This window comes from Podarcis muralis, chromosome 8, assembly GCF_964188315.1.
Source record: "Podarcis muralis chromosome 8, rPodMur119.hap1.1, whole genome shotgun sequence".
Lineage (NCBI taxonomy): Eukaryota > Metazoa > Chordata > Lepidosauria > Squamata > Lacertidae > Podarcis > Podarcis muralis.
Genome location: NC_135662.1, coordinates 91,766,992 through 91,788,262, shown reverse-complemented (window position 1 = coordinate 91,788,262; position 21,271 = coordinate 91,766,992). Strand labels below are relative to the sequence as shown.

Here is a 21,271-nt window from a genome sequence, read left to right as displayed (position 1 = left end):
AGCTATGCTTGATTTGGGCTGCTAACAAACATTTAACTGCGATTTTTGGGTGCATGCATTCTAACCCCAAAAACAGGAACGGGAAATAAACCCCATCACAGCTTTATCATCTTCTTCTTATGCAGATGGAACCGAAAACACCATTTTTATTTGGTTAGGGGAGATTCTGGTGCACACCCAAGAAGCACCATGCGAATTCAAATAAGTTCAATCAAAGCTTATTTGTCTTCTTTCTTCACATATGGAAGCGAAAAAACGGTGTTTTGTTATTTTGGTCTCTTTACACTGCGGCCGTGTTCATTCACAAACAAATAGCAAAGCAAATGTCTAAACTAGGAAAAAGAGGATGTTTTGAGTTCCAACTACATAGAAAGAAAAATCCTGGCTTTCGCTTATTTCAAGTTGTGTTCTTTAGTGTTAATGCAACATTGACCCAGAAATCGCAAAGTGCATGTAATGAGACGAAAATAACAAAACACCGGCTTTTCGCTTCCATATGTGTAGAAAGAAGACGAATAAGCTTTGATTGGGCTTATTTCAATTCGCATGGTGTTTTATAGGTGTGCACCAGAATCACCCCTAACCTAATAAAAATGGTGTTTTCGGTTCCATCTGCATAAGAAGAAGATGATAAAGCTGTGATTGGGTTTATTTCCTGTTGCTGTTTTTGGGGTTAGAATGCATTCACCCAAAAATCGCAGTTAGCAGCCCAAATCAAGCATAGCTGCTTTGGTTCCATCTCAATCGAAATAGCACGAATAAGCTTTAATTGTTATTTCCGTGTTCATTCACACACAATTAGCAAAGCAAAGTGTAATAAGTCTAAACTAGGCAAAAGAGGATGTTTTGGGTTTCATATACTTAGAAAGAAGAATCTTGGATTTCACTTATTTCAAGTCGTTCTTTGGTGAAAATGCAACAATACCCCAGAAATCGCAAAGTGTATGTAATGAGACCAAAATAACAAAACACCGTCTTTTCGCTTCCATATGTGAAGAAAGAAGACAAATAAGCTTTGATTGAGCTTATTTCTATTCGCAAGGTGTTTTTTGGGTGTGCACTAGAATCACCTCCAACCAAAGCAAAAAGGAGTTTTGGGTTCCATCTACATAAGAAGAAGATGATAAAGCTGTGATGGGGTTTATTTCCCGTTGCTGTTTTTGGGGTTAGAATGCATTCACCCAAAGATCGCAGTTAAGTGTTTGTCAGCAGCCCAAATCAAGCATAGCTGCTTGTGGCTGAGTGTACACCGAATGAAACAATTCAAGTTTATTTGTCCTCTTTTCATTGAGATGGAACTAAAACACCTATGCTTGATTTTCGCTTATAACATACACTTCAGTTTGATTTTTGGGTGAATGTGCTTTCTAACCCCAAAAACAACAATTGGAAATAAGCCCAATCAGAGCTTTATCATCTTCTTTTTATGTAGATGGAACCCAAAACTCCTTTTTGCTTTGGTTGGAGGTGATTCTAGTGCACACCCAAAAAACACCTTGCGAATTGTAATAAGCTCAATCAAAGCTTATTTGTCTTCTTTCTTCACATATGGAAGCGAAAAGACGGTGTTTTGTTATTTTCGTCTCATTATATACACTTTGCGATTTCTGGGCTAATTTGCATTTTCACCAAAGAACACAACTTGTAATGTGAAATCAAAGGTTCTTCTTTCTAAGTAAATGAATCCCAAAACATCCTCTTTTGCCTAGTTTAGACTTATTACACTTTGCTTTGCTAATTATGTGTGAATGAACACGGAATGAACAATTAAAGCTTATTCGTGCTCTTTCGATTGTGATGGAACCAAAGCAGCTATGCTTGATTTGGGCTGCTAACAAACATTTAACTGCGATTTTTGGGTGCATGCATTCTAACCCCAAAAACAGGAACGGGAAATAAACCCCATCACAGCTTTATCATCTTCTTCTTATGCAGATGGAACCGAAAACACCATTTTTATTTGGTTAGGGGTGATTCTGGTGCACACCCAAGAAGCACCATGCGAATTCAAATAAGTTCAATCAAAGCTTATTTGTCTTCTTTCTTCACATATGGAAGCGAAAAGACGGTGTTTTGTTATTTTGGTCTCATTACATACACTGCGATTTCTGGGTTAATGTTGCATTTTCACCAAAGAACACGACTTGAAATAAGTGCACGCCAAGATTCTTCTTTCTATGTAGTTGGAACCCAAAACATCATCTTTTTCCTAGTTTAGACTTATTTGCTTTGCTATTTGTTTGTGATTGAGCACGGAAAGAACAATTAAAGCTTATTCGTGCTCTTTCGATTGAGATGGAACCAAAGCCCACTCAGAGCTTTATCATCTTCTTTTTATGCAGATGGAACCCAAAACGCCATCTCTCTCGCTGCTCTACCTGGAGCTCCGGGCAGCTGAAGGGGAGATTGTGTGCGACTCCTCTCTGGAATGCTGTAATTTGTGTTTTGTATGCCTGCTGCTATCTGTTAACCTTATGCAAATAAAGCATTGCTTATTCTTCATCCACTGGCGTGCTTATTGGCTCCAGATCCAGAAATAACCCTGCCCTTGGCAGAACATATACAGTGCTTTTTTCGGGGGGGGGGGGGACGCAGAGGAATGCATAAAACATTTTGTGAATGTACTTTTGTCCATTTACTGTATTTATTTTTCCCGGTTTGAACTATAAAATGGTGATTTTCTTGAGTCAAAATGAGAGTACCCCCAATCATTTTTTTTTAGAAAAGAAGCACTGCATATATACAAACACATATACATATAGCCATTTTATTTTTATATATTTACAAACGGACACCTATATCTAGGTATGTATATTCTTGTATATAAACTTCCGTGGCCCACCCGCACCATCCCTCCGCCAAGGTGCACGAGAGGAAGGCCACTGGGGGAGAAAGGCAGGTGAGGGCGGGGCGGGGGGCAGGGCTGCACCCTGGGGAGAGCGGGGTCGAGAGAGCAACGTCGCAGCGCCTCTTCCGCTCTTTCCCCTCCCCTTCCTGTCCTCTTGCCTCTCCTCCGCTGGCACCTCCTTCCGGTAATCCTACCCTCGCCAAACATGGCGGCAGCACAGCCTCTTCCGCCCTTTCTTCTCCCCTTCCTGTCCTCTTGCCTCTCCTCCGCTGGCACCTCCTTCCGGTAATCCTACCCTCGCCAAACATGGCGGCAGTACAGCCTCTTCCGCCCTTTCCTCTCCTTTTCCTGTCCTCTTGCCTCTCCTCCGCTGGCACCTCCTTCCGGTAATCCTACCCTCGCCAAACATGGCGGCAGCACAGCTTTTCCGCCCGTTTCCATCCCCTTCCTGTGCTCATGCCTCTCCTCCGGTGGCACGTCCTTCCGGTACCCCCTGCCCTCGCCCAACATGGCGGCAGCACAGCCTCTTCCGCCCTTCCGAACTAGGAGTGCAGAAAAAGGTGAAACTGCCATGAAAAGGAGAGGAGGAGTGTGTGAGAGTGAGAGTGAGACAGGGAGCATCCTAGTAGAGATGGAAGGGGAACCCAAGGGTCATCTAGTCCAACCCTCTGCAAAGAAGCTCAGAGCTACAATTCCCAGGTCTTCTTTGGGAATCCTATGGGAAGTAAGAGTTTCTACATTCATGAGCATTCACTTAGAGTGCGCTCATGTTTTTACTTTTTATTGAAAGCGGCCACTAGTGACTTGGGTGGAGTATAAATAATAAAATTATATTGCTAATTTAACCCTAACCCTAAGTAATAAAATTAAATTTCTCCTTCTGCTGTTCTTCTCTTACCGTAACTCAACCCCAACTCTAACTCCTAATCCTATTCTAACTCAAACCCAACTCTCACTGTAACCCTCTGCTTCTTTATGATTTGTTTCTGTGTTTCTGGTGTTTTGGCTTGGTTATGTCATAAAATTGAAGAAATACCACCAGAAGCACAAAAACCAAGAAATATTCCCAAAATGAGGCAAAACCAGGAGACATGAAAACCAAGCCAAATGAATGGAAAAGAAACAATCTCACCCAAAACCGCAGAACCATTCAAAGTAAAAGAAGCAAAACAATTAAATGCAAAAAAAAAAGCAAAACCACCCCAAATTAAACAAACCAGCAGAAAACAAAAAAGAAGCAGTAAAGCCACCAATTACAAAGCAAGGCCACAAGAAACTGGAAACCAGTTTTTAAAAAGCAAAACCAGAAACTCAACAAGCATGCAATTTATGGGAGTCCAAAAGCACTTCAAGCAACAGAAATTAACCAACATAGCATACTAGTTTTCACTTAGTCTTGGGTTTCTGGTGAATGTGCTTCGTTTGCAGCTGGCTTCATTTCTTTTCCATTGGTTTAGCTTGTTTTTTGGACTTTTGCTTTATTGCTTCTTTTGAGAAGTTTTCTTGTTTTTGCATTCTGGTGGTAATACTTTTGAATGCTTTGGGGGTTTCTGGTGAATCTGCTTTGTTTGGGATTTTAGTTGGCTTCTTTGCCAGTTTCCATTGATGTTGCTTTTACATGGTTCTTCTGCTTCTTTTCAGTAGGTTTTTGTGTTTTTAGTGGTTGACTTCATTGTTGGAATGGTCATTTCTGGTGGTTTTGCTTCATTTCTGGTGGTTTTCCTTTTATTCTTGGGATTATCAGATCTCATACAAATTAATATTCTCAAAGGTGCAAAACCCAAAAAACCTAGAAAGGAAGCAAACTCACCATCAATCCAGCACCCAATCTGTTATGTACTAACCTTGGATCCTAGAATGCAACAACAGATTGGTCTTTTCCTGCAGGCCAATCAGGCTCCAAGAGGGAAGCAGAGTTAGCCAGTCAGACGGTACTCATTGTGTAAATAATGTATATAAAAGCATGAGGTTGGGGGGCGGGGGCAATAAAGAGCATGAAATACATACAAGACTCTGAGTATATTTCACAATCGTAATTTATATAAAAGAATCTATGAAACGAAAACCACAGAAAAAATTCAACATAATCCCCAAAACAAACAAGAAACAACAGAAACAAACCACATCCACAAAAGATGAGAAAACCAGTTGAATAGAACCACAAGAAACCCACGCAGTAAACATCTCAGGGAAAAGCGAAATCACCCCACACCATGCAAAACTAAGGTTTAACTGGCTTTGGGGTTTCTGCGCAATTTACTTTTTCCCTCTTGTTGGGGGTTTCTGGTGGTATTTCTTCTGCTTCTCACATTTCTGCTTCTTTTCAATTGGTTTTGGGATTCTGGTGAATTTGGTAATGATTTGATTGAAGTCTCTGTCTGGCAATTTTCCTTTTTCATGAATTCCTTCCTTGTTGGGTTTCTGGTATCTCACTTTTGGTTTTCACATTTGTCAGGGCTGCCTCAGGTCCCAGCTCACAGAGGACCAACGCCAGTCCGTTGTTATATTAAATAGTCTTTATTAAAGTTCAGTCTCTCATTTACAGCCACGGCGCGCAGCTCTACGTCTTGAACCTAGACCGCCAAAGCTCCATCTGAATCTCCTCCCCCCAGGCACCAGTTCAAGACCCTAGCCTTGCTCCACCTCTTCCTCTGCTCCCTTTTCCTCTGGGTCCGCCTGTCCGTCGGGGCTTTCCCCTTTCTAGACTCTTCCGACACTGACTCTCCCGAGTCCTCCCTCTCCCTCCTGCGAGCTTTAGGACCTGGTTCCCAATCCTGGTTTCCTGCTGTCCCGCTCGCCTGCACATTTGAACATGGCGCGCGCGCCCAGCCTGCCACCTTCCTTCTGACCGTTATGCTGCTCCTGTCACTGCTCCCCTCTTCGGGAATGCTAGCTGGGCTTGACTCCTCCTCCCTGCTTGCTGGAGGAGACGTTGGCCCTGACCTATGGGACTCTTCCCCCCCACTACGCTCCGGTGGGGAAGCTGGTCCTGATTTCCAGCTACTGCTCTGGGAGTCTCCGCTGGCCCCCTGCTTCTGGTGTGTCCCCCCTGGGACCCCCCTTGCCCTGGCCATCGGCGCCCCCTTCTGGGAATCTTCTGATTCACTGGAGAGGCTCATGGAATCTCTCGGGTCACTGTCATTCTGCCCTCCGCTGCCCTCAGATTCCTCCCCTTCGCTCTCCATTTCCTCTCTCCCCTGTGCCTCTGCTCCTGAGCCCCTGACAACATTTCTCTTAGTTTTGCTACGTTTCAGGTAGTCTGCTTACTTTTGGGAATTATCCAGTTTCATAAAAATGAAGCAATATCATTAGAAGCTTAAAAAGCATGGGAAAAAAACCCCCAGGCACTAACCCTAACCCTGAACGTCCACCTATCCCCTGCCCTAGCCCTAACCCTAACCCTGACATTCTGGTCGTCCATCTTGGGGATAACAATCTGGTGAGGTAAATTCAGTTGAGATCACTAAATATCTCCATCAGCTGTGCTTCCTCATCCCTGAGCTTATCATAGTTTGGTTTGGAATGTTGTAGAGGTGCTTATGGAGTGGGGGCAGCCTTCCTAAGAAGGTGGATGGGCAAGACACAAAGCTAATCATTCTACAACGATGTTTGTGTTTGAAAATGTGGGTGCTTATATCCCTCATGGCAGAATTATGTTCTGTGCCCAACAGTTGTATAGACCTGGTGGTATGCATCTTTCTGATTTGGGTTGTGACATCTTTCTGATTTGGGTTGGGTTCTTAAGGATCTGCAAAGAGCTCTGTTTGAGCACTTGTGTGTTTGTGGGTGGAGGTGAACAAGCACACCTGCCCAGACAATTTGATTTGGTTACATTGGTCGAATCTGACTAGTTTTGCCGATCCTCAAGTTGTTATATTTAATAAATACAACCTATTTATCCACTTTTGGTTGTCTTGACTCTTCCTCCTGATGTGCTAGGAACCACTCCGTTTGGGGGGCACTGCAAAACATGCGGTTTTTACTGCAAACATTTTGCCAGACTTTGGCCTTGATTTGGAGTGAATCAGGCAATGTTGGGTTTTGGGGTGACCTTATGACCCCTGTCACTTACTTGGTTTGTCGGGCAAAATGCTAAAAAAATTCTACAATGTCTGGCAAAATGCTACAAAACTTTTGCCAGACTTTGGCACCAGTTTGGAGTGAACCGGACAATGATGGGTTTTTGATATTAATTATGAACCCCGGTTTGATGTATCAATTACTCTGTTTATGGGGTGTTACAAAATGTGGGGGTTTTGCTGCAAAACTTTTACCAAACATTAGTTTTGATGGGATCCCAGATTTGGGGGTTTGTAGTTAAATGAAGCATTCTTTCAGTGCTTCTCGGGAAATGTGCAGTTTCCGTCAGATCAAACTAATACTACTGGATAAAATTATATGGTTGTTGATTATCAGACAGTTCTCCCATTTATCAAGGAAAACGTCTGTTATGGGTGGCTTTTGCTTGGTGTGTGTGACTGTTGACAGACAGATTTGAAAAGGAACACAGCTTCCTCTGTTTGTCTCACAGTAACTTACTGGCCTTTTTGATTATGCAGTCGGCTCGCCCAACACTTCCAGTTGGATTCAGAGGACAGGAAATGATTCTGCTAAAGGCTTTCTGTGAATATACGGGTAATTCCAGTTGATTTGATTTAATGGTCACATAAAGGCACTTTCTTTGGTTATAAAATGATGTTGTGAGTCTTATATCTGAGCAGTCAATAAACTCCCTCCCCCACAGAAACGCTTGTCTTCTTCTTCTGCTTGGCATCCATACAGTACTTACATGTTTGTAAGAAAGACTAACCCCACCCCGAACCCCACCTCCAGCTTTCATCTTATTATTCTAGTGCAGTGTTTCCCAACCGGTGTTCCGCGGCACACTAATGTGCCGCGAGACCTTGCCTGGTGTGCCGTGGGAGGGAGGCGGGCGAGTCAGGCGGCGAGAGGCGGGGCGGCGGCGGCGAGGATCCGCGTCGAGCCGGGGGCGGCTCCGCGGTGGTGGTGCCGAGGTTTCTCTCTCCATTCTCCCCTCACACACACACACACACAGGAAATAACACAGGATCAGCTGACAGGACCCGGCCAATGGGGCGGCGGCGGGGCAGCGCGCGCAAAAGGGAGGAGCGCGAGACAGCGGACGAGGAGGAGGCCGGCATGTCCGGGCAGCAGCAGGAACAACAGCAGCAGCAACTCCCGGCGACGGCTCCTCAAGCCCCGGGCAACCCTACTCCCTCACTGGCCTCGGCCGCCCTCCTGCTCCACCCGCCTCCCCCGCCGCCGCCGGCCACCTCGGCCCCGCCGCCGCCCCCTCCTCCGCCCGCTATCGCCACCACCACCACAACAGCCGCCGCCGCCTCAGCTGGGCCCATGCCTGCTGGGAGCGGCGGCGGCAGCAGCAGCAGCAGCGCCCCGGCGCCCTTCCCTCACGGCGGCGACCCGGCCCTCCTGGTTCGGGAGGCGGGCGCGAAAGCCCCACCCCTCGGCGCTCGCCAGCTCCGCGCGTGTCCTTGCCTGGGCGAAGGTGCTTCTTGGACGGGAGGCTGCGGCGACCAAAGACCCCGGCGGCTGGCAGGAGGAAGCGGAGGAGGAGCGGGAGGCTGACCCCGAACTCGTGGGAGGAGGCGAGAGAGAGAAGGCGCTTGGGCAGCCACCCCAAGCCGGCGCACGCGGGCGCCCCTTTGGAGCTGCCCACCTGAGCGCACGGGACAGGAGCGGCGATTTGATTCGCGCCAGGCCACGCTTGCTGCGGAGGGAGGAGGAGAGCGGCGCCTTCCAGCCTCGTCTCGCTTCGTGACAGCGCCGACCGAGCCTGAGAGGGAGCAGATCCGAGGGGGATCTCCCCCACCCAGCCACCCCCTCGCCGCCCGCCCTGCTCCTGTCGTGGCAGCTGACGAGCCGACTCGCCCTGACCTGCGGGGTCCCCCACGCCGCCTCCGCTCACGGCGGCGACCCGGCCCTGAACGAGCAGGAGAAGGAGCTCAAGCGGCGCCTCAAGCGGCTCTACCCGGCCGTGGACGAGCAGGAGGAGGAGTTGGAGGAGTCCCTCAGTCCCTCGCTTTGCTGCCTCCTCCCCCCCACCCCCAAAGCTTGGAGGTTCCCCGGCAAGGGGGAGGGGAAAAAATTGAAACTTACACTTTCGTGTGTCCCTCCCGGCGTGACGCTGCGCGCTGACGTCACGGGGCTGTAATGGTGGTGTGCCTCGAGATTTTTTTCATCAATCAAGTGTGCCTTTGCCCAAAAAAGGTTGGGAAACACTGTTCTAGTGACTAGTCAGTGTTCATAGCAACACTTGCTTTTGTTCCTAGACAAACTGCCCTGAAAGACAGTTACTATGAACTACATGTGTCTTAGACAGGGCAGTTTGTCTAGGAACAAAAGCAAGTGTTGCTATGAACACTGACTAGTCACTAGAACAGTGTTTCCCAACCGGTGTTCCGCGGCACACTAGTGTGCTGCGAGACGTTGCCTGGTGTACCGCGGGAAAAATTGGCGGGGGGTGGGGATAAAGGGGAAAAAATTATTCCCCCATCGCCAGGCGTGGGGCTGGGGCGGGGGAAGCCCGAGCTTCCCCCTCCCCCAGAACGGGACCCAGAGCCATGCCGAAGCTGCGCGCAGCTTTGGCATCGCTCTGGGAGCTTGCGGGGCTGGGGGAGGAGGAAGCCCTCCGCCAGCCTCCAAACCATGTCGGGAGACAGCGGGATGGCGCGCTGCGCCTCTCCCGCTGTCCCCCGAGTTTGCAGGGCTGGCGATGGGGAGGAGCAGGCTTCTCCCCCCGCCAGCCTTCCAGCCAAGTCGGGAGGCAGCGGCAAGGGCGTGCTGCGCCTCTCCCGCTGTCCCCCGAGTTTGCAGGGCTGGCGATGGGGAGGAGCAGGCTTCTCCCCCCGCCAGCCTTCCAGCCAAGTCGGGGGGCAGCGGCAAGGGCGCGCTGCGCCTCTCCCGCTGTCCCCTGAGTTTGCGGGGCTGGCGATGGGGAGGAGCAGGCTTCTCCCCCCGCCAGCCTTCCAGCCAAGTCGGGGGGCAGCGGCAAGGGCGTGCCGCGTTTGTCCGCTGTCCCGGACGGCTTTCAAAAGCCTGCCTTCAAAAGCCGTCCAGGACAGCGGAGAAACGCGCTGCATTTCTCCGCTCTCCCGGGAAGGCAGGCAGGGGGGACCAAAGGCTTTCGCCCCCACCCGCCTTCAGAAGAGGTCAAGGACCTTCAAAAGCCATCCGGGACAGCGGAGAAACGCGCTGCCTTTCTCCGCTCTCCCGGGAAGGCAGGCAGGGGGGAGCAAAGACTTTCGCCCCCGCCCACCTTCAGAAGAGGTCCAGGACCTCTTCTGAAGGCGGGCGGGGGGCGAAAATCTTTGTCCCCCCTGCCTGCCTTCCCAGGGGCTTTTAAATTGCCCCGGACAGCGGAGAAGTCCTCCGCTGTCCCGGGCGATTTTAAAATGCCGCCCGCCAGCATTTTAAGATTGCCCCGGACAGCGGAGAAGTCCTCCGCTGTCCCGGGGTTTTTTAAAATGCTGGGGGTGGGAAGAAAAGCCCTTGTCCCCCCCCCCAGCCTTCAGAAGAGGTCGGGGGACAGACTGTCCCCGGACCTGGTCTGAAGGCGGTTTCCCTAGGAACGCATTAATTGATTTTCAATGCATTCCTATGGGAAACCGTGCATCGCAAGACGAAAAACTCGCAAGACGAAGAGACTTGCGGAACGAATTAATTTCGTCTTGCGAGGCACCACTGTATCCGGAGAGGCGGCCTTCAGGCGAGTTTTAATTTTAATTTTCCTTCTCCCACTTAATGCCCCACGCTCGCCCAAGCAGCTTGCAGTCCTCGGTAACCACGGCGACCCGAGGGAGGGGAGGGAACAGGGAAGTCGAGGGCGGCGGCGAGCCGCGATGACGTCAGTGGGCCTCGCCGCCTCGCCCTGGCACGGTGTGAGAGCCCCGGCTAGTGGTGCGAGCTTCAGAATAAGTGGGATCCGCGTGCGCGAGACCGAGATGGCGGGTAAGGAGCTCAGCCCTGGGCAGGAGGAAGCGGGGCCGCGCGTGCGGGCCACATCCCCACAGAGAGCGAGCCTCCCCCGGCCCACCACTCCGGGCAGGTCCACTCGCATGAGGGGGCGGCGATGGCGACGGCCGGCAGCTTGCCTGCAATGCCATCCCTCGAGCAGGCGAGGAGCCCGGAGGCTACCAGATGCGAGTCCTCTTTCCCACCCTGCTCGGGAGTCCAGAGCACTTGGTCGCATTCAGGATCTAGAGTGGGGAAGCGGGGCGTGTGTCTGGGCTGGACACATTGGGCTGCCTGTGCCGCTCGACCTGCGGGGAGAAATCAGGGTGGGAGTCATGACCGTGAGGCAGGGCTGCCAAGTGTGGCAGAAGAGGACACGGCCGTCGCACCTGTCCTTAGGTAGGAGCTTCTTCCGTGTCGACCTGCTGCCCTAAAGTCTTGGCTTTTTTCTTGGCTTTTTGGCGGTTGGCACAGAAGGAAGGCAAGGGGGAGGGGAAAAATTGAAACTTACACTTTCGTGCGTCCCTCCCGGCGTGACGCTGCGCGCTGACGTCACGGGGCTGTAATGGTGGTGTGCCTCGAGATTTTTTTCATGAAACAAGTGTGCCTTTGCCCAAAAAAGGTTGGGAAACACTGCACTAGAACAGTGTTTCCCAACCTTTTTTGGGCAAAGGCACACTTGATTGATGAAAAAAATCTCGAGGCACACCACCATTACAGCCCCGTGACGTCAGCGCGCAGCGTCACGCCGGGAGGGACACACGAAAGTGTAAGTTTCAATTTTTTCCCCTCCCCCTTGCCGGGGAACCTCCAAGCTTTGGGGGTGGGGGAGGAGGAGGCAGCAAAGCGAGGGACTCCTCCAACTCCTCCTCCTGCTCGTCCACGGCCGGGTAGAGCCGCTTGAGGCGCCGCTTGAGCTCCTTCTCCTGCTCGTTCAGGGCCGGGTCGCCGCCGTGAGTGGAGGCAGCGTGGGGGACCCTGCAGGTCAGGGCGAGTCGGCTCGTCAGCTGCCACGACAGGAGCAGGGCGGGCGGCGAGGGGGTGGCTGGGTGGGGGAGATCCCCCTCGGATCTGCTCCCTCTCAGGCTCGGTCGGCGCTGTCACGAAGCGAGACGAGGCTGGAAGGCGCCGCTCTCCTCCTCCCTCCGCAGCAAGCGTGGCCTGGCGCGAATCAAATCGCCGCTCCTGTCCCGTGCGCTCAGGTGGGCAGCTCCAAAGGGGCGCCCGCGTGCGCCGGCTTGGGGTGGCTGCCCAAGCGCCTTCTCTCTCTCGCCTCCTCCCACGAGTTCGGGGTCAGCCTCCCGCTCCTCCTCCGCTTCCTCCTGCCAGCCGCCGGGGTCTTTGGTCGCCGCAGCCTCCCGTCCAAGAAGCACCTTCGCCCAGGCAAGGACGCGCGCGGAGCTGGCGAGCGCCGAGGGGTGGGGCTTTCGCGCCCGCCTCCCGAACCAGGAGGGCCGGGTCGCTGCCGTGAGGGAAGGGCGCCGGGGCGCTGCTGCTGCTGCTGCCGCCGCCACTCCCAGCAGGCATGGGCCCAGCTGAGGCGGCGGCGGCTGTTGTGGTGGTGGTGGCGATAGCGGGCGGAGGAGGGGGCGGCGGCGGGGCCGAGGTGGCCGGCAGCGGCGGGGGAGGCGGCGGCAGGTGGAGCAGGAGGGCGGCCGAGGCCAGTGAGGGAGTAGGGTTGCCCGGGGCTTGAGGAGCCGTCGCCGGGAGTTGCTGCTGCTGTTGTTGCTGCTGCTGCCCGGACATGCCGGCCTCCTCCTCGTCCGCTGTCTCGCGCTCCTCCCTTTTGCGCGCGCTGCCCCGCCGCCGCCCCATTGGCCGGGTCCTGTCAGCTGATCCTGTGTTATTTCCTGTGTGTGTGTGTGAGGGGAGAATGGAGAGAGAAACCTCGGCACCACCACCGCGGAGCCGCCCCCGGCTCGACGCGGATCCTCGCCGCCGCCGCCCCGCCTCTCGCCGCCCGACTCGCCCGCCTCCCTCCCACGGCACACCAGGCAAGGTCTCGCGGCACATTAGTGTGCCGCGGAACACCGGTTGGGAAACACTGCCTTAGAGAATAAAAAACTGAGGCAAATTTCCAGTCTAAACAGGCTACACAAAAAGAAACAGCAGCGATTCTTTATGTTTGACTTGTGCTTGAGCGCCTGATATCTCAGAAAATCAACACCAGTGTTGGGGTGGGTGGGTCAGGGCATTTCCAAAATGTTATGATAGATGGAGCCATGGATGTGGCCAAGGGGGGCCAACTAAATAAAAATACATAGCTAACTGAGGTTCTGACCCCCTAACAAAAGGCCTGCCTCCACTAACAAAAATCCTGGCTACGCCCATGGATGAAGCCAACTACAGTAACTCTGGTTTTGTCCCCACCCAGAAGTGTAGCATGTGTGGGCCGTGGGGGCACAAATTTGTGTCAGGGGGCACAAACAGGTGCCCCCACAGCAGGCTCCCTCATTGGTGCCTGGCTCCACGTGAGAAGGAGCTGACCTAAGCTGCTGTGCTTCTGCTGGCCACAGCTCTGTCCTTAGGTTAGGCCTGACCCAGGGAAGAGAGCAGGAGGGTGGGTGGCTGCAGTGCACCTCGCTCCCAGTCACAGCAGCAGCTCCGCCTCCGGGTCATGTCTGACCTGGCGCACTCAAGGAGCCTGAGCAGCAGCTTCCCTGCCCCTCTCCTCCCCTGGACAGGGGCATGTGGGGCATGCCCCTCCCCCCTTGTTGAGTTCTGCAAAGGCAGCCCTGAGACTGAGGAGGAAGGAGCTCACTGCTCATGCCAACCCTAGAGAGGATGTAAGAAAGAAGCAGGCTGTTGGAGGACAGCCAAGAAACAATTGAGCTTGGTGGAGCAGTGCCCCAGTCCCCCTTAAGGACGAGCCTCCACTGACAGGGAGCAAGAAGGAATTTGAAATGGGGAACTACAATATTGGCATGGGAACTACAATAGCTCAATGTTGCAATTTGTCTACCCTACTTAATATTTACCATTAAGGAAAGTATAAAGTCATGGAGTAAATCCTTTCAGGTTGTTGATGTGAAGCAGCAGACCTCAATCTGATACTGCAAATGTTATAGAATTATTGAATATTCAGAAGTATACCTCTCCACCACTCCTTAGTCAGGCTAGTTTTGGGCATTTATGGCAAGATTATCCCAAGTGGAAAGGAATAATGTATTTTCACTGTTATGTATTCAGTGGTCTGTCTTTGCTTCCCATTGTCTCAGGAATTGGGTAATTACCATCTCAAAGGAATGGCCAGACTACCAGGAAAGGCAATCAGATAAGGCATTATCAGATAACCTGGCAGACAGGAAAAACAACATTCAAATTTCTATTGTAGAAATTTTCCTTTTCTGTGATGTAGGTATGATGTTTGTGGGGGTGGTCTTGAGCTCCAGGGAAGGGAATTTCAAAATGGCAAGCACACATTGTTTGCGGTCCTCCTCCTCTCTCCTGCGTGTGGGGGGAGCACCCTGTTGCAACAGTTTAATAAAGATCAGGCTTACTAGCTGCTTTGCTTCTCAATATTCTCTGGTTGGCCTCTGTTATTTTCTCCTACCGATGGAGAACCTACAAGGTTCTCCAATACATAAAGGAATAAGGGCAGATTTTGTTTACAACAACACAAAGCCATCTGAAACTGTCAAATAAACTGCAAGAGCAGCAATGGAAAATTGCTTTCACACACTAAAAGTTCCCTGCAACTAGAAAGCCAGCAAAGCAGGGGAAAGGCTAGCTTTTTTAATTGACAAGTACCTTCTCTATGATGTGCTAGGCTTTGGTTTTTACGCATAGAAGTGTTATTCCTCACCTGTAGCTTGAGGTAGTATGGTCCATTTGGCCACCTCATTCTGCTGCATATGGAGAGTGCTGGAATTTTTAATTCTTAAGGAAACATTGTGTCTATTTTTCCCACATGAGATGTTTCTTTACTTATATCAATAATGTTATGAAAGACTTCAAGCTGATTAGCACTTGGTGGCTGTGAAGCTTTAAATACAAAACAGACACATAGTGAAAGGATTTCTACACACTGAATTTTTTTTTTATTTCACAGAGCAATTGCTTTCAGCTTTGCAGAGGAGCCCGTAGTATCCAAACTACAGTACTTCCGTGAGAGCTGTGAAGCAGAGCTCCCTCCACTGGCTCTGCTGTGACAGGACAGCTCCCTCAGGCCTCCTCTCCCCACAACTGTTATCTGGGGCAGCCATCAGTGGGAGAGCTTTGCTGGAGGTCCAGCTCCTTCAGGCACCTCCAGCCCCTGAACTGTGCCAGCTGGTCAACATAGGAACAACTGTTTAGTGATTTGTGACTGAGATTTGATATTCCTCTTCCCTCCCTGCCCCCTTTGCCTGTGGGTAGGGACCATCTTGCTTTGATTGCATTTAAGTTGTCTGGTGGCCTTGTTGGCTGAACAGCGAGGCACAAATGTTCCAAATAAATAAATCTCTATACACAGTATAGAAAATTAGTGATCTTTGTAATGTGTGATTTTGTAGTACTACTTTGTAGTAGGGTGGCCAGATACCACATAGTATTTGAGCAAGAACAGAAGACCAAATAAGTGAATAAGGCTAAAACCGGAGTGGGGGGTTGGGGGTGCAAATGTGATTTACAAATTATAGAATCATAGAATCATAGAATCATAGAGTTGGAATAGACCACAAGGGCCATTGAGTCCAACCCCCTGCCAAGCAGGAAACACCATCAGAGCACTCCTGACATATGGTTGTCAAGCCTCTGCTTAAAGACCTCCAAAGAAGGAGACTCCAGGACTTCCGGGTTAGCGCGATCGGCTAATGGCGGATTCCCTCCGAGCTCCGGAGGGAATCTGCTCGGTGGGGGCTGGGTCTTGCCGTGCCGGCGACACGGGGACCCTTAAAAACCACGGGCGCGAATGCTCGTGGACGTGGTGACTCAGCGGGCACCGTTAGCGCCCTCCCGATTCACGAAGGAGCCTTTTTAAAGGCTACGGAACGGGTGCCGGGGAGCGGTGTGGTGCTGTGAGTCCTCTGCTTCCCCTGCCGAGTGAAGCCGCATGCCATTTGCCGGAGAGCGCTGGCTTCTTCCTTTTAAAATTCGGACTCAAAATCAACAACCCGTGAGTAATTTGGAACTGAATTTAAATTACTTCATTTTGGATTTGGTACGAGCGGGGGAGGTGAAAAGAGGAGGTCCATCTCCCCCCCATTGTAAACAGTTTAACAGCAAGGAACTGCCAACTAAGGTTGTGAGAAGAGTTGTTTGCGACGTTTTGGTGACATATTAATTCCACGGATTTAAAGAGACTAAGATATTGTGCTGGAGGGCAAGAGTTTATGTGTTTGGATCAAGTACCACTTTTCCCGGACCGGGAGTAACCCGTGAGAAGAGCCTGTTGAGGATTTACAGGAAGCTTTTGACAGCTGTCAAATTAGCTGTCAAAGCTCGAAAAAACTGAAAGTTCTAATTCTAGCCGGTTATTTTGTTATAAAGTAATGAAAGTAAAGGAAGACTGTTACAAACAAAATTGACTTTTGGTTCGGAAGTGAAAGGAATACTAAGTAACTAGAATCCCTCTAGAGGGGATTCACGGACATTACAAGAATGGAGATTGGTCGGGAAATACGAGCTGAGTTGCAAGAGCTGGTCGTTCTCGTGGGAAAGCTGCGAGAGATCTATGAGCAAGGTCATGTTTTGTCTACAAGCCCTACAAAGTCGAAATCAACAGAAAATGTAGCTATTGAGATGGAAAAGGGCTTGATGCTCAAAACATGGGCAGCCGGACAAGAAAAGAAACCAAAAGCTGGACAAGAAAAGAAATTAAAGAAGGAAAAGGAGGAAATGATACTTGCTAAACAAGGGGCAACCGAAAAGATACAGAAGACAAAGGAAAGTCGAAGATCTACCAAGATAATTTTGAACCCGACCAGAGTGATAGCTGGGCTAGTTGGGATGTATGAACTTAAGAAACAGAATTGGAGCTTCACCTTTGAACAACTAGCCCTGGCTGAAAGAATTACTGCGAGGAATGAGAAAGTCCTTTATCGAATTTGGGGATTTAATACAAGAGATTTCCAAAGAAGCCGGCCGAGAGGGACTGAAAAGGACTTGAGAGCCTCGGACGTAAGGGCACCAGGCTAAAAGATAGATTAATGGCTCTTGGTTTGGGGCTGAAACCGGGGAGGGAAAAGGAGGGTGTGGGAGCCCAAAGGGGGCCTGTTTCATTATGCAGTGTTTAAAATGTTTTTTACGTCAATTATTATTTCTAAAATGGGGAATTCGTGGATGGGAACCAGGGACAACCTTAGGAATAGTACTCTTTTTTGCTATTTCTTTCTTCTTTTCTGTTTTCTGTACTCTTTTGCCTTTTCATCTTTTCATACAACTTAAAAGTTACTGTTTAAATTGATGTAATATAATGAAACAATGGTTAAAATTGATTATAAAGAAGTGTATTAATAATATACGGTTATGACACTGTCAGGGGCTCAGGGGCAGAACCACAGGGGAAAGAGCAGTTGGAGAGCGAAGGGGAGGAATCTGAGGGGAGCTTAGGAGGGTATGACAGTGACCCGAGAGATTCCATGAGTCTCTCTCTTCAACGGTCTAAAGTTACAGACGTAGGGATGCGCGCCACGGATGTAAAACCAACAATGAACTTCAATAAAGACCTTTGTATATAAAGAGACACTGGCGTTGGTCCTTTGTGAGCTGGGACCTGAGGCACCCCTGACAGACACTAAGGTTAAAAATTTGCTGGACAAAATAGTGGAAGTGGAATACAAGAAGGGGAGGTGTGGGGAAGTCAAGATAAGATGTCACTGAAAAGGAGGTTTAAAAGGTGGAATTTTTGTTCGTTTTTTTTTTCTTTTATTATGATGGTGTGTGCTTTCTATGTTTTTTTGATATATGCTTTGTACTTTTTGGAAATGATAATAAATATTATTTAAAAAAAAAACAAAGAAGGAGACTCCACCACACTCCTTGGCAGCAAATTCCACTGTCGAACAGCTCTTACTGTCAGGAAGTTCTTCCTAATGTTTAGGTGGAATCTTCTTTCTTGTAGTTTGAATCTATTGCTCCGTGTCTGCTTCTCTGGAGCAGCAGAAAACAACCTTTCTCCCTTCTCTATATGACATCCTTTTATATATTTGAACATGGCTATCATATCACCCCTTAACCTCCTCTTCTCCAGGCTAAACATGCCCAGCTCCCTTAGCCATTCCTCATAAGGCATCGTTTCCAGGCCTTTGACCATTTCGGTTGCCCTCCTCTGGACACGTTCCAGTTTGTCAGTGTCCTTCTTGAACTGTGGTGCCCAGAACTGGACACAGTACTCCAGGTGAGGTCTGACCAGAGCAGAATACAGTGGCACTATTACTTCCCTTGATCTAGATGCTATACTCCTATTGATGCAGCCCAGAATTGCATTGGCTTTTTTAGCTGCCGCGTCACACTGTTGGCTCATGTCAAGTTTGTGGTCAACCAAGACTCCTAGATCCTTTTCACATGTACTGCTCTCAAGCCAGGTGTCCCCCATCTTGTATTTGTGCCTCTCATTTTTTTTGCCCAAGTGCAATACTTTACATTTCTCCCTGTTAAAGTTCATCTTGTTTGTTTTGGCCCAGTTCTCTAATCTGTCAAGGTCGTTTTGAAGTGTGATCCTGTCCTCTGGGGTGTTGGCCACCCCTCCCAGTTTGGTGTCATCTGCAAATTTGATCAGGATGCCCTTGAGTCCATCATCCAAGTCGTTGATAAAGATATTGAATAAGACCGGGCCCAAGACAGAACCCTGTGGCACCCCACTAGTCACTCTTCTCCAGGATGAAGAGAAACCTTTGGGTTCGTTCGGTCAGTCAGCCAGTTACAAATCCACTGAGTGGTAGCATAGTCAAGACCGCATTTTACCAGCTTCTCTACAAGAATATCATGGGGCACCTTGTCGAATGCCTTGCTGAAATCAAGGTAGGCTACATCCACTGCGTTCCCTTCATCTACCAGGCTTGTAATTCTGTCAAAAAACGAGATCAGGTTAGTCTGACATGACTTATTTTTCAGAAATCCATGCTGACTATTGGTGATCACAGCATTCCTGTCTAGGTGCTCACAGACTGTTTGCTTAATGATCTGCTCCAGAATCTTCCCTGGTATTGATGTCAGACTGACTGGGTGATAATTATTTGGGTCCTCTCTTTTCCCCTTTTTGAAAATAGGGACAACATTTGCCCTCCTCCAGTCTGCCGGGACATCGCCTGTTCTCCAGGTATTCTCAAAGATGACTGCCAGTGGTTCTGAGATCACATCTGCCAGTTCTTTTAATACTCTTGGATGCAGTTCATCTGGCCCTGGAGACTTGAATACATCTAAACTAGTTATTCTGGGCTGTGTTTCCTCGGCTGAATCATTTGCTCCAAATTCTTCAGGTCGGGCATTGTTTTCTTTATCGGAGAAGATTGAGGCAAAGAAGGCATTGAGGAGTTCAGCCCTTTCTGTGTCCCCTGTTTGCATTTCACCATCTTCTCCTCTGAGTGACCCCACTGTTTCTTTGTTCTTCCTTTTGCTACGGACATACCCATAATAGCCTTTTTTGTTGCTTTTAACCTCTCTAGCAAGCCTGAGTTCATTCTGTGCTTTAGCTTTTCTGACTTTCTGTCTACATGTGCTGGCTATTTGTTTGAATTCCTCTTTGGTCGTTTGCCCCTTTTCCATTTTTTGTACACATCCTTTTTAAATCTTAACTCAGTTAAAAGTTCTTTAGATAGCCACCCTGGCTTCTTTAGGCACCTTCCATCTTTCCGTCTCATTGGTATTGCCTGAAGTTGTGCTTTTACTATCTCCCTCTTAACAGACTCCCAGCCATCATGAACTCCCTTTCCTTTTAGTATTACTGTCCATGGGATCTCACCCAGCACTTCCCTAAGTTTTATGAAGTCGGCTTTCTTAAAGTCAAGAAATTGAGTCCTAGTATGCTTGGCTGCTCCTTTCCGCTGTATAGTAAACTTCAGAAGAGCATGATCACTCGCGCCTAATGATCCTTCCACTTCTACCCCACTAACCAGGTCATCAACATTGGTTAGGACCAGATCTAAAATGGCTGTTCCTCTTGTTGCTTCTCCCACTTTCTGGACAATGAAGTTGTCTGCAAGGCCAGTGAGGAATCTGTTTGACCGTATGCTCTTGGCTGAGTTTGACATCCAACAAATAACCGGGTAATTGAAGTCCCCCATTACTACTATCTCCCTTCCTTTTGCATGCTTGGCCATCTGTTCCAGGAAGGCATCATCTATGTCCTCCGTTTGGCTTGGGGATCTATAGTAAACTCCCACAATGAGGTCTCTGTTATAGAAATAGATTGTATCCCTCCATTATTACATTCCAATCGTGGGACTTATCCCACCAGGTTTCAGTGATTCCTATTATGTCATATTTAGTTTGCTGTACCAAGAGCTCAAGCTCATCTTGTTAATTTCCCATGCTTTGCGCATTAGTGTACAGACATTGAAGTCCATTAATCATTCCCCCGTGTCTCTTATTTAAGGATTTTTTCCTCCCACCACTAGGTCTGCGTGCTGTTTGCTCCATTTGGTCTATGACATTTGGATGATCATTTTCATCAATTGATAGACTCCTACCTTCAGGAGCACTGTCTCCCTCCCCCACATTAGTCAGTTTAAAGCCCTCCTGATGAGGTTTCTGAGATTTTTGGCAAAAACATTCCTCCCAACCGTTGTGAGGTGCAGCCCATCGCTTGCCAGAAGTCCATCTTCAAGAAACTGCAGTCCGTGATCTAAGAATCCAAACCGTTCCTGTTTACACCATTTGCGAAGCCAGCTGTTCACTTCCACTATTTTTCCCTCTCTCCCTGGGCCACGTCGTTCAACTGGGAGGACAGATGAGATGACAATTTGTGCATTTAATTGCTTCAATTTCCTGCTCAGAGCCTTGTAGTCTCTTTTGATCTTCTGGAGGCTATTGCTTGCAGTGTCATTGGTTCCCACATGAACCATGAGGAAGAGGTATTTGTCAGTGGGTTTTATGATTCCTTGCAGTCGTTCAGTTACATCTTGGATCTTAGCCCCAGGGAGACAGCACACCTCCTAAGACATCTTGTCAGGCCCACGGATCACTGCTTCTGTTCCCCTCAGTAGGGAATCCCCTATCACCACTACACGCCTCCTCTTAGGTTTAGTCGGGGTTCTTCCGTGAGCTGTCCGTTCCAAGGTCGCCTGCACATTCCCGGAGGACTGACTTTGCTGCTCATCTTCATATACCTGATCGACTGTAATGAGGGAGAGATCCTCAAATGGAGTCTGTTCTTCGTCTTCCATGCTAGGGGAGAGGACTTCAAAGCGATTGTGTATTTCTAAACAATCAGAGCGAACCCTGGGCCTCCTACTTCTTTGAGTCACGTTTCTCCATATATCTGGCACCTGTGTTGGTGAACTAGCCTCCTTC

The 21,271-nt window shown here is 49.4% G+C and overlaps 1 long non-coding RNA gene across 2 annotated transcripts; it reads left to right on the top strand.

The window, feature by feature from the left end:
* The first annotated feature begins 3,296 nt into the window (after positions 1–3,296).
* On the top strand, positions 3,297–15,307 carry LOC144328771 (uncharacterized). 2 transcript variants are annotated; one of them, XR_013394081.1, is made up of 2 exons: positions 3,297–3,408; positions 14,892–15,307. It is a non-coding gene; the product is annotated as an uncharacterized LOC144328771 (long non-coding RNA). The 2 variants fall into 2 exon arrangements; XR_013394082.1 differs by lacking the exon at positions 3,297–3,408 and adding an exon at positions 3,426–3,572.
* The last annotated feature ends 5,964 nt before the right edge of the window (positions 15,308–21,271 follow it).